The following is a 10,690-nucleotide window of genomic DNA, read 5'->3' on the forward strand; positions in this document are numbered from 1 at the left end:
GGTTGTAGATAACTTGAGATCAGATCCGAATTAAAACACATCAACCGCGTGTGTAGCCGTGATGGTCTCTTTTTGGCGGAGTCCGGAAGTGAACACGGTTTTTGGGTTATGTTTGACGTAAGTAGGGGTTCAGGATCACTTCTTGATCATTGCTAGCTTCACGACCGTTCCGCTTGCTCTCTTCTCGCTCTTATTTACGTATGTTAGCCACCATATATGCTTAGTCGCTGCTCCAGCCTCACCACTTTATCCCTTCCTTTCCCTTTAAGCTTTGCTAGTCTTGATACACATGGTAATGGGATTGCTGAGTCCTCGTGGCTCACAGATTACTACAACAACAGTTGCAAGTACAGGTTTATGCGATGATCATGACGCGAGAGCGATGTTTGCTTGTATTGGAGTTCTTCTTCTGCCTCTTCTTCGATCAGGGGATAGGTTCCAGGTCGGCAGCCTGGGCTATCAGGGTGGATGTCGCTTGAGTTTCTGTTTGTGTTTCATCCGTAGTCGGATGATGATCTTATGTATGATGATGTTGTATTCGTGTGGCATTGTATGCCTTATGTATGTATCCCCATCTATTATGTAATGTTGATGTAATGATATCCACCTTGCAAAAGCGTTTCAATATGCGGGTCTATCCTTTGGTGGGACCTTCGAGTTCCTTTTGGATAGGGTCGCATATTGGGTGTGACAGTATGTGGACTTGCTTTTAAGCTCTGACATATACTCTTTCCGATGTTATGATAAATTGCAATTGTTCCAATGACTGAGATTATAATTGTTAGTGCCCAATAATGTTTCTGATTCATGCTTTGGCTTTGTGAATAGATCACTACTTGAACATGAGTAATCATATGACAAAATCTATTTATGTTGCTGTTATGAAATAATCATGATGCCTTCATGTCCGTATTTTATTTTTATCGACGCCTCTACCTCTAAAAATGAGGACATATTTATTGTTATCGGCTTTTCGCTTGAGGACAAGCGAGGTCTAAGCTTGGGGGAGTTGATACGTCCATTTTGCATCATGCTTTTATGTCAATATTTATTGCATTATGGGCTGTTATTTCACGTTATGTCACGATACTTATGGCTATTCTCTCTTATTTTACAAGGTTTACATGAAGAGGGAGAATGTCGGCAGCTGGAATTCTGGGCTGGAAAAGGAGCAAATATTGAAGGACTATTCTGCGCAACTCCAAAAGTCCTGAAACTCGACGGAATACCTTGAAATAAATAAAGAAAATTCATCGTCAAAGATGAAGGCCAGGGGGCCCACACCCTGCTCACGAGGGTGGGGGGGGCGCCCCCCCCCTGGGCGCACCCCCCTACCTCGTGGGCCCCATGGTGGCTCTCCGACACCCATCTTTTCCTATATGAAGTCTTTTGATGAGAAAAAAACAGAGAGAACCTTTCGGGACGAGACTCCGCAGCCACGAGGCGGAACCTTGGCGGAACCAATCTAGGGCTCTGGCGGAGCTTTTCTGCCGGGGACACTTCCCTCCAGGAGGGGGAAATCATCACCAACGCTCCTCTCATCGGGAGAGGGCAATCTCCATCAACATCTTCACCAGCACCATCTCATCTCCAAACCCTAGTTCATCTCTTGTATCCAATTCTTGTCTCCAAGTCCGGGATTGGTGCTAGTAGTTTGCTAGTAGTGTTGATTACTCTTTGTAGTTGATGCTAGTTGGTTTATTTGGTGGAAGATCATATGTTCAGATCCTATATGCGCATTATTACCCCTCTGATTATGAACATGAATATGCTTTGTGAGTAGTTACGTTTGTTCCTGAGGACAAGGGAGAAGTCTTGCTATTAGTAGTCATGTGAATTTGGTATTCGTTCGATATTTTGATAAGATGTATGTTGTCTAACCTCTAGTGGTGTTATGTGAACCTCGACTACATAACACTTCACCATTATTGGGCCTAGAGGAAGGCATTGGGAAGTAATAAGTAGATCATGGGTTGCTAGAGTGACATAAGCTTAAACCCTAGTTTATGTGTTGCTTCGTAAGGGGCTGATTTGGATCCACATGTTTCATGCTATGATTAGGTTTACCTTAATACTTTTGTTGTAGTTGCGGATGCTTGCAATAGAGGTTAATCATAAGTGGGATGCTTGTCCAAGTAAGGGCAGTACCCAAGCATCGGTCCACCCACATATCAAATTATCAAAGTACCGAACGCGATTCATATGAGCGTGATGAAAATTAGCTTGACTATATTCCCATGTGTCCTCGGGAGCGCTTTTCCTATTATAAGAGTTTGTCCAGGCTTGTCCTTTGCTACAAAAAGGATTGGGCCACCTTTCTGCACTTTATTTACTTTTGTTACTTGTTGCTCGTTACAATTTATCTTATCACAAAACTATCTGTTACCACTTATTTCAGTACTTGCAGAGAATACCTTGCTGAAAACCGCTTATCATTTCCTTCTGCTCCTCGTTGGGTTCGACACTCTTACTTATCGAAAGGACTACGATAGATCCCCTATACTTGTGGCTCATCACCAGCACATCGGCGGAACCCCGTTTTGGCAGGCAGTGATTCAGCTCCTACCTGTCCTACGAATTGGTACCTCCATCTTGGTGGGCTTCGGATCCGCGATGTTGTTCTGGTTCGAACGTTGGTTGGGGGACTCCCCCCTTGCCACTTGTTTCCCGGAATTATTCTCCATCGTGGTTGACCCTCGAGTCTCTGTCGAGATGTCCTTTATTGACTTAGGGCGGCTCGCTTTCCGTCACCCCTCGACCCCTCTCGAGGTGGACGCTTGGGATACCGTACCCTCCTCCAGTTCATCGCTCTACAACCGTTAGACATGGATGGCGTGCCCGACTCCGTGTCATGGCGTTTGGATCCCTCTGGACGTTTCTCCACGAAGTCCTTGTATCCTCCCATTGCCCCCTCCTCGGCTCCTGAGCCGTTTAGCCTGATTTGGGACATCCGCCTACCGCTGAAGATCCGGATCTTCATGTGGAAGTGGATCCGTGGCTGCCTCCCTTCTGGGGTTGAGGTCCTCAAGCGCAATGGCCCGGGAGATGGGATGTGTCCCCTTTGTGCACGGCGAAGTACGCCAACCACATCTTCTTCTCCTGTGTTACGACCCAATTCCCATGGACCTGGTTCCGCGATACGGTCAGTCGTCGTTGGTCTAATACCAACTTCCCGGACTTGCTGGCGGAAATCCACGCCTCCGCCCCTACCACCGCCATATTAGGTGGTTGTGCGTTAGGGTTCTTGCCTGGGCGCTTTGAACCATCCGCAATAAGTGTGTCATACAAAGAACGCCTCTTCGACATGCGACTGACGCGATCTTCAAACTGTGAGGTTACTTGCAGCTTTGGCGGCCGCTTAGCCGCCCCCAGGATCGGGACGCCATCGACACCCTCCTCGCCGACCTTTGCGTGATGGCCTTCCGTGTGGTGCCTCCTCTGCCGCCCCCACCCCTGGAGCCCGACTAGGCCTGCGGCCTTCCTGAGGAACTGGATCCTTGACCCGCCCCTTGGGTTCTTGCTTGTTGTGCCTTGTGTTTTTTTTTCTGTTTTCAGGGCTTGTTGAGATGTGCCCTCAGCATTAACCCCTTTCAGTACTCTTTGTTTGTGTTGACACTTCGTGTGTGTGTGTGGTGTGAACCTTTGTTAGATGCTTGGCTCGGGCGATTTGCTTTATATATATAGCGGGACAAAAGCCTTTTTCGGGAATGGACATCTCCTTAAGGAAACCATATTGATTCAGTTGCATCACTAAGTTGAGAATCATCTCTTAAAGCCTATTAGCCAAGAGTTGGTAATGATTCTGAGAGTGCTACTGTGCAAAGAGATGGAACGAAAATCATTTGGAGAAAGAGGAGCAGCCACTTTGGGAATCAGAGTGATGAAGGAAGTGTTAGAATAAATCCGAGGCGCATAGTCGATCATCCGAGGACCAAGCAATCACACGAGCACGACACTGAGATTTGTTAACGAGGTTCACCGATATGGCTACATCCCCGGGGCTTGACTATAGGCGTTCATCCCCATGACACCGCTATAATACCGCACTCGGTCACAACTCTAACTGGAAGAATTAATTCATTGAACTGCCAACTTTCCTCCAAAGAAGTCCTGAACTGAACCAGCTGAATACCATCAGCCCCAATTATGCTCGGCCATGCCTTGGTAGACTCAGTATTAAACCGACGAGGCCCAGGAGTTTTCTCATTGGGCATGAAATTGATCACATTTTTTATTTCCTCTGTAGTAAAAGGACTTTTTTTTCTTGAACAGTACTCCCTCTCTCTCAATTTACAGGTCGTGCGCGTACCCCTAGATCGTCAATTTGACCAATCTAATACAAGTCATATATTACAAAAAATATATCAATATAAATTTCAGATGTTCTATTTTCAAAAGACATAATTTTTGTGTTATATAGTTTATATTAGGATGATAAAATTGACAACCTAGGTATACGCTAGGACTTGTAAACTGAGACGGAGGGAGTAAAATGAATTTATAGTTGCAGAAACATGTCCTGATCAACACTCTGATGAAAAGCTCTTCCGGGTGAAAATGCACTCTAATCAGTTTTTTTTTGGGTGATGATGTTACCTGAATCTTATGTCATTCATTTGTTCTTTAGATGTCACAACTTGCCACTGTCCTAGCCTTCTGGTATTGGAACAAGACCGAAGGGTGATAACATTCAGAGTTAATTAATAGGAAACTGCTTGAAAACAATCGGATGTAAACATCCGCCTCCTTGCTCACATGACACGTGCCTCTGTGGGCCAGACCACAGCTTTGCTTTTTTCCAATCTTATTTCCAAGTTCCAAAGCATCCGCCTCCTCCACTCATTTTTCCATTCCATCAGCCAGCGACCCTCAATCCTCTCTGTCCCTTTGCACTAGCGTGTCGCTGAGCGGCCGGGCGGCAATGCTGCTGAGGCTTCGATGCTTCGAGCACGTGTCTGCTGCTGCGAAGCTGGCTTGTGATGTTTTGAGCTGCTCCTATGAGGTCGCCGGAGTTGGTACGACGGACAACGCTGCTGTGAGCCGCTTGTTGCGAGGCCGACATAGTTGGCACGATGGGCGGCGACACTGTGAGACCGCCGGAGCTGCTTCGACAGACAGCATTGTTGTGAGTTGATGTTGCAAGGCCGCTGGAGCTGCGACAGCGCCCGGTTGTTTCCACCAAACGACGGTGCTGCGACGCTCGACGGACACGGCGACGGCATGCTTCCACGATAGGATGCTGCTGCGACGCTCAACAGCCACGGCGACGGCATGCTTCCACGATAGGATGGTGCTGCAACGCTCGACGGCCGCGGTGACGGCATTGCTTCCACGATAGGATGGTGCTGCGATGCTCAACGACCGCGGCGACATCATGCTTCCACGATAGGATGGTGCTGCGATGGCGTTGCAAGGCCAATCACTCTACTGCCACAACACGGTCATCCGTTGCTGTAAGCGGACGCGACGCTGCAAGGCTGATCGCCCCGTTGTTGCAAACCAGATGCAACGCTGCAAGCCCGGTCCTTCTATTGCTAAAAGATGGCTGTATGTTGTTGCAAACCGGATGCAGTGCTGCAAGGCCAATGAGCCCGTTATTGCAAACTGGACGCAGCATTGCATGGCCAATCACTCTACTACCACAAGAGGGTCTCCGTTGCTATAAACGGATGCGATGCTATAAGGGCGATCGGCCTGTTGTTGCAAACCGGGCACGTCGCTACAAGGCCGATCACTCTGCTACTACAAGACGGTCGTCCGTTGTTACAAACCAAACATGAAGCTGCAAGGCTGATGGACCGGTTGTTGCAAACTGGCCGCGTCGCTACAATGCCAATCACTCTGCTGCTCCAACACATTCACGCGACGCTGTTGGTGGCTATGCTGCAAGGCCGGCCAAAGAAATGGCCAATTTTGGTGTGTTGTTGGTGGGCTCCACGCATCATGTGAAGGGAGCACCTAATCCTTTCTTTCACGGCGTTCACGGTATCCTAATGACAAGCAAGCACTAGTGCTAGTATAGCTATGGGTGCTGGGGCCGTGGAGTTACTGCGTGCATGCAACGACTAGCCAACTTTTGTGGGGTCCCGATGCCAACATGTTGTTCGAACGAACGGCTGGAGAGGCGGATGTTGTTTAGATAGCTACAGGCGGATGGCGCCTAGCACGCGCCTAATTAATAACATTACGTGGGTAAACCCAAAATGATATTGCGAAGCTTGGTAGTGCTAGGGCACATGGCTATCGCTCAGGGATATCTGATAGCCACAACAGGAAGAAGAAAACAGAGCAGCACCTGCCTGCATGACCTCGTAGCTCTCCTACTTCAGTACATGCATGAACAGTTGAACACACGAACCAGACGATTCACATAGGCGCATATTTCGCAGCGAGTATCACTGCCAAAGTATGGAGTATAACCGATCGATAATCCCTGAGTTTATGCCGGGCAAGCGTCGCCTCCTTTGAGCTCCATCCCGTCGACCTCCGGCGTGGTGGCCGTCGACTGATGCCGGTAGAGCGCCGTCATGAGCGGCGTCGCGATCACCGTGGTTGTCAGTGCCATGATCACGAAGATGGCGAACGTCGTGTCGTCCAGCACCTGCACGCACATGAGCCCGTGAGTCCCCGTACGTAACAACTGATAATTACAACGTCCGTGTGTATACAAAGTAGTAGTACTCACCTTCTTCTCCTTGCCGATGTTGAGCACGATGAGCTCCACTAGCCCCTTGGCGCTCATGGCCACGCCGAGGGCGGCCGCCTCGCGCCTGTCCATGCCTGTCCCGGCGACCGCCACCGCGAACGTCCCGGCGAACTTCCCCACCACGGCCACGGCCACCACGAGCGCCACCATCCCCCACGCGGCCACGCCCTGGACGTTGTCCACATTCGTATGCAGTCCGCTCGTGGCGAAGTAGAGCGGCAGCATCAGCCCGGACACCAGCGGCGCCACCTTCTCGCCGATGCGCTCCGCGAAGCCCTCCTCACGGGGCATGGCCAGCCCGAACACGAACGCGCCGAAGACGGGGTGCACGCCGATGGCGTCGGTCACGGCGCCCGCTAGGAGCGCGCACGCGACGGCGCATGAGCAGGTCAGGTTGCTGTCCGAGCTGCAGGGGCCTGTGCGGCGCGCCAGCCGCGCCATGAGAGGGCGGAGCGCGAAGAACGTGAACGCCACGAAGACGGCGCCCGACGAGAGGATGTAGACCGGCGCGAGAGGGGGTCCCTTCGGCTCGCGGCCACCGCCGGACACGGCGAGAGCGAGAGCAAGGAGCGTCCACGCGAAGACGTCGTTCACCGCGGCGGCGGCCATGGCGGTCTCGCCGAAGGGCACTCCGAGGAGGCCGAGTTCCTTGAGGATGCAGGCGAGCACGGGGAGAGCGGTCACCGAGAGCGCCGCGCCGAGGAACACGCACAGCGAGAGGTATGAGGCTTGGCGGGGCGCCGGGATGGCGAGGTCGAGGAGCGGCACGATGCCGGCGGCGGCGAGCAGCGGAGGCACGATGCCGGCGGCTGCGATGGCCACGCTGCGGGGTCCCACGCGACGAACGGCGCGGAAGTCGAGCTCGAGGCCGACCAGGAAGAGGAAGAGGAGCAGGCCGAGGCCCGACACAGTGTCTAGCGCGGGGGTGCTCCACTACGGGAAGATCGTGCGGCGAAAGGGGCCCCACCGGCCCAGGGCCGAAGGTCCGAGCAAGATGCCGCCCTGCGCAAATAAGACATGCTTTTACAAGCAATTCTTTAAAAAACATTTACAAGCGATCTAAAAAAAGCTTATACATTTTTTGGTCGAACTTCTAAGCATCTAGGAGTATTATTACCAGTATTTGTTACTTCTACCGAGCATCAAGCCTAGCCGAGAAGCACAAATTTTGTGCAACTTTGGGTCTAGAAATGTGCACTTGGAAAATGCATATCTCTAACCCTTAATCCTAAAGTTGCACATAATTTCAAAAATGTACAACCACCGAATTAACCTCTAGTCTAGATAAAGAAAAAACTACTCGGTAATATCATGTAATACCCTCTAAATTATGTGCCAAATGTGTTACCCACTAAAATACAGGCTAGAAACTTTTTCCCCCAAAGTCCCTGGACTAGGCTGCTTGGCCCAGCCACACGCCCTATATTGGAATGCACTACAAAGACGATGGAGTGGGAAAATATGTTTGAATGTAGCCTGTATATAAGTACAATTATTCCTAAAATTAATTGTATTCATAAAAAATAACTCACTCGCAAAAAAAATTCTAAAATAACCAACGACCTGGTAGTAGTATCATTAACAATTTATATTCGGATGATGATATGTCCCAACCATCTATAGCCCATGGTTCGTTACTCGGGAATTCGGAGAGGTCAGATGAGATAGATGGGTGTGTTCAAAATGGAATGATCCCCTTTTCTCATGTTTGCATTTTTGTTGTCCACAAACAAATAAAGAGTTCAAAAAGACGTACGCATAACAGACTCGGTACCTAGGTCAATGGGTTCAATGGAGAATTGTGTTACTGTAATAGCGAAGGTATCTATGAAATGCAGTACCAAGGTCAATGAAATTGAAAGGCACCTCCGACAACAGAATCAAAAGTAAAAAAAACAATTTATATTCATCACATTTTGTTTCTCTGTGCAACCTGCAAATAAACCCGTTATTTATTTATTTTTACTTTTTGCTCATGCATATTGTATTTGCACATAGGCATATAAGATGTTTTTTTATTTCTTCAAAATTGGTACATGTATTTAAAAAATCAAAATAAAAACCTACGTAGAGGTTGGGAGCCAACAATTACTGTTTGAATTCCAATTCGAGCTTACCTCAGTATAGAACTGCACACATCAACTAGTTCACCCAAAAATTCAAACTATATGAGAGGGCCGGACATTATACTCCAGCACTCAGCATTGCAAAGCTACCAGAAAAAGGTCGAACCTTTTTTATTTTTTTGCCAGGAAAGAAAAAGTTGAGTCTGTAGTCTAGCATCTCAAATGTGTCCAGGATCCTTCCATGATATATGACTCGTGCCTATTCTAGGTCTAGGAAACGCGTCTAGTAAATTCTTAGTGGTTCTCTTTTAGTGCACAGGATCGTGTGATGTCAAACGCATGTCAAGCAGGGCAGCAGAACGGGTTGACAACGTCACGTCGCGGGAGTCGACAATTCTTGATGTGTTAGCCAACATGCAACAGTATATGCACCAATTGTGCAGCATTACTGGGCGGTCATTTTTTTGCCTGTCATTTTCAGATGATGGTCTGAATAACTGAATTGATCGCCAACATCTTCTCCTCTGCAATGATTTGGAGATTGCTCACCACGCCGCATGTTGGCAATTATATATATATATATATATATATATATATATATATATATATATATATATACACACACACACACACACACGTATAAAAAATTACTGAGTTAGTGCTTGATCCAATGAAGCAATCTTAGCCATTCATAATAATTACTGTACAGGCTGAGCCAAACGTTTTTAGCTGGAACCTTACCCCTTAATCCCTCTTCTTTGATAATTTCCTACTCCCTAATCAAAATCTATTATTATCACCGCGGCAAAAAGAGAAGAACTATAGTATCTACAATAATGAGTACTTGCATAGTAAATCTGGTTTCCCACTTTTTCTCATTTTTTTTGCAATTTCCATATACTATTAGCATGCCTACGTGGAAACCTTTTCCAAACAATAGTATACAATTTAATATGCTGTACATATTGCCCAAAATGTATTATATTGTATGTACACAATTGCTAGTTAGCGTTAATGACCCTCTTTTCACGAGCATATATACCGCTGCAACCGACATCAAGCCATGTACTCCCCCGTCTCAAAATAAGTGTCGTTGATTTAGGTCAAAAATTTAGTAGGGACTGTGATCCAGGACTCTAGTTATTATATTCTCCGCCATATATATCACCCACATAAAAGAAAAGTTGAAAGAGCATATATACGCATAGGAATACCAGGATCTCGGCAATGACCCTAGGCTGGCGTAGGGGCTTGAAGGCGAAGGCGAGGCCCTGCGTGACGACGAGCACGACGGCTATCTGCACCGCCAGGAGCGGCAGCGCGAAGTCCAGAGGGTTCTCGCCCTGCCACATGCCGTCCGATGCCATCTTCACGGCCATGCTTAAGCTCTACTGCTAGCTAGTACTGCACGCACCCAACGGCTGGGATATGCTCCCTCACAGAAGAGCGGCTGGGATGGTAATCTTGATGCGCCTATGTGTGTGCATGCATGCATGTGCTGGTGGCTGTGCCTCGTACTGAAATGCACACCCAATTTATAGGCGCGGATCGACAAGCAACCTGGCTAGCTACCCGTGTGCCTGATGATTCATTAGCTTAGTGGCCTTCTCTATCATTATCAAGCGGGGAAATGGGGTGTACATTTGAACGGACGTGGGGAATGCTCAACAACTCCTGTACATGAATGAAAATTCGATACTTCCCTCTGTTGAAACAGAGCTTTAGATATATTTCAGGTCAACTCTCAATCTTTTCTTCTTCTTCTTCTTCTAGAAAACAGTAAAGACACAGGTGATCATATACACACACTCACTCCTATGAACACACGCACATAAGTCCTACCCCTATGAGCACCTCCTAGAGATGAGCCGGCATATCTTAGGATTTACGAAGTCGCCATAGGTGTCTCGTAGTTGAC

General features: G+C 48.2%; 1 pseudogene; it reads right to left on the reverse strand.

Annotated features, from left to right (window-relative positions):
- Window positions 1–6,189: 6,189 nt before the first annotated feature.
- On the reverse strand, window positions 6,190–10,151 carry LOC119306977 (annotated as a pseudogene).
- Between the last annotated feature and the right edge of the window lie 539 nt (window positions 10,152–10,690).

Source organism: Triticum dicoccoides, chromosome 1B (assembly GCF_002162155.2).
Source record: "Triticum dicoccoides isolate Atlit2015 ecotype Zavitan chromosome 1B, WEW_v2.0, whole genome shotgun sequence".
Classification (NCBI taxonomy): Eukaryota; Viridiplantae; Streptophyta; class Magnoliopsida; order Poales; family Poaceae; genus Triticum; species Triticum dicoccoides.